The following is a 3,215-nucleotide window of genomic DNA, read 5'->3' as shown; positions in this document are numbered from 1 at the left end:
CCCACACCAGATGTAATGAAACAAAAAAAAAAAAATGTGAAAAATTGACAATGAAAAATTTTGGCATAGCAAAGCCCACAGTAGCCAAAATCAGAATTCTCAAGGGCAAAGTGAGAAAATATTTGCAATTTATATCTTAGGAAATGAGGACCCGCTTCCCTAATATATATTAAAAAAAAACAACCTCCCATAAACATTATGAAAAAGATCAACAATCCAATAGAAAAATTAAAGGGGTGTTTCAAGAAAAAATAATAGCCCTTAAACATATGTAATTATGTTCAAACTTTTAAGACGATAAATGCAAATACAAATTACAGTGAGATACCATTCCCACTCATCATACTAGGAAATACGTTAAAAATGTGTTACTACATGGGTTGTGAAGAATGTGGGAACAGCCACTTTCCTACACTGATGGCAGGAATGTAAACTGGTGGCACCTCTAGGGAGGACAATTCATCAGTAGCTATCAAAATTACAACTGCCAAGTATTTTTGACACAGAAATACCACATCTACATATTCCTCTACAAATATACTTGCACAAGTATATTCACTGTTGCCGTATTTATAAGAGCAAAAGATTGAAAACAATGTTTTTTCCAATACTCCACTGAAAATTTTTTCTCTTTATTGCCTTGGGCATGGTAACAATGTTGATTTTCAAGTTAGTCTCTGAATTTCTGGGACCCCTCTGGATCTGTGTTTATTTCCTATTGTTTCTATTAATTTTTCTTTGGCTTTCTTTGGCTTTCTTGGTTGGTTTGGGTGGCTGGGACTTTCTATTTGTAAAACTGTTTCTAAAAATAATGGGGAGTCATCTGCGGTTCTATTCCAACAGAGAAGATTTACCTTTGCTTCCACCAAGTGCTATTAGCAATCTTGAATCATCTCAATCCAATTTCAGAATTAGGAAGATGTGATCAGTCCCCATGAGGGCTTGTCACTTGGGGTTCATTCATTCCTCAGGTTCATCCCTTTGCAGTCTCAGCCCAAAGTTGAGAGGTCACCTTGGAGTGTCCATAACTCCTTCTCGTCCCATGAGGTTGTCATGAAGTCCTCAGCACTTTTTTCATTCAGGTATAAAGCACCCTCAGAGGCTGGGCTCACTCACAGTCCTGGATTTCCATTCCCCTCAGCTCCTAACCAAGTAATTCCTTACTCTCTTTTTAACCCTCTACTACCTTCAGGTAGACATTTTTTTTTTTTTTTAACATTTAGCTAGCTTTTCTGGTTGTCCTAATGTTTATTTATTCCATATTATCTTTCATGATGACCAGGGACAAAATTCCAAAAAAAACCCCATAGGTGTTCATCAACCAATAAATTATGGTACATTTATACAACAGAATAAATTATTGCATATTTATGGGTAAATAACATTATGGTTAAATAACAAAAATGTTAAGCCAATTACGGTACATTTACACAAATACAATGCTATTTGGCTACAGAGACTTTTAGGTGCTGATATAGATGAATCTTCAAAATATATTGCTTAGTGAAAAAGCAAGGTACAGAGCAGTGGATGTGGTATGCTATCATTCAGGCATAAAATGCCTCTAGAAGGAGTCAAAATAATTGAATACTTAGATTGTTTGGGGCCTAGAAAAATGTATAGCCAAGGCATGGAAGTGAGAAGAAAATTCTTCATTGTTTTTATCATTTTATACATTTGAATTTTGACACCGGTAATATATTATCTGTTTGATATAAAAGACAAAATAAACATTAAATGATAAAAAATGGGTAAAGCTATGTGCATGAACCTGTTTGTCGCCGCAGTACTTACAATAGCAAAAAATTAAGGCAAACTAAATGTTCGACTGTAAGAAAATAGTTATGTCGGGTGCCACTGATGGCATCTTCTGCGATGATATTAAAAATAAATAGGGAAGTTATGGAGAAGCCTGGATACACTACTTTTCTACTGCTGTGTGATAAATGAACACAAACTTAGTGGCATGAGACATCATTTATTCTCTCATAGTTGTAGAAATCAGAAGTCTCTCCCGATAAAGCTGGGTTCTCTGCTCAAGGCTTCACAAGGTTCAAATCGAGTTGTCAGGTGAGCTGAATTCTCATCCTAGAACTCTGCCTACCTCAATGGAAAATGCATTATCATTAAAGAAAGAAAAGAACGATGAGCCTTAAACATATGCAAAGATATTCAATCTTACTAGTAAGAGAAATTACACTGAAGTACACTTTTTATCAGTCAGACAAAAAGTTTTAAAAATTTGGTAACACGTTCAATTGGAAATGGTATATGGAGACCATTGCTTTCTTAAATTATTCTAACTTGTATTAAAATATTGTATACAGAAATATACATAAACTATGATAACAACCAGGTAAAAATAGGTGTGTGTGTGTGTGTGTGTGTGTGTGTGTGTGTGTGTGTGTGAAAGAGAAATAAAAGGGAGGGTACAAAAATGTTAATAGTCACACAAAAGAATTTGTGTCACTTAATTTTTCATTATTTTTGAGATTTTTAAGTAAGGTTATTATTTTCTTCTATCATTAAAATTGTATTTAAAAGGAAGAACTCTAACTTTTTCAGTCTGTTTTTACCACTGCACACACAAAAAAGAGTAGATTTATTGCAGTGTACCAGATCATTGCTATTTGCTGGTATTGCTGAGATTAGGACATAGGTCCCCAACTCTGGGTCCTCATGTGCTATGTTGTCCGGTCTCTTGCTGGAAAACTCCAGGCATACGAGACTATGACAATTATGGAATGCCTGTTATTTCCTGTGTGCTCACTACTTGCTAGGTACGTTTATGTGCAGTTAACCCTCATGACAATCCTATATGATAAGTATTATTTCATAGTGTCACTGGGTTTTTAATTGCAGCTCTGCTCCAGAAAAACTGAGGGACTTGGCAAGGATTCCACCCCTCCTCGCTCAGTTTCCTCCTTTATAAAATGGATCAAGAGTCATAAGAGTTGTAACTAAAATGAGCCAGATACCATTAATACCCTGCCTGTATCCTCTCAGCACTTAACCACACCCATGCATGCTTAGTTAGCTTCCAACTGGCAGCACCTATGACTTTTTACCTGAGGTTTTCCTCTGACCAGGAAACCCCTTCTATTCACATGTGGGAAAGTCTAGAAGCCTTCTACCTTCCTCCAACAGCTCTTAATCAACGAATAACTGTGGAGTGCATACATAGTCCCTGAGCTACCTCAGCCCCTGGGCAAAAT

This window comes from Panthera tigris, chromosome F2 (genome assembly GCF_018350195.1).
Source record: "Panthera tigris isolate Pti1 chromosome F2, P.tigris_Pti1_mat1.1, whole genome shotgun sequence".
Classification (NCBI taxonomy): Eukaryota; Metazoa; Chordata; class Mammalia; order Carnivora; family Felidae; genus Panthera; species Panthera tigris.
Note: the sequence above shows the minus strand (reverse complement) of the source record.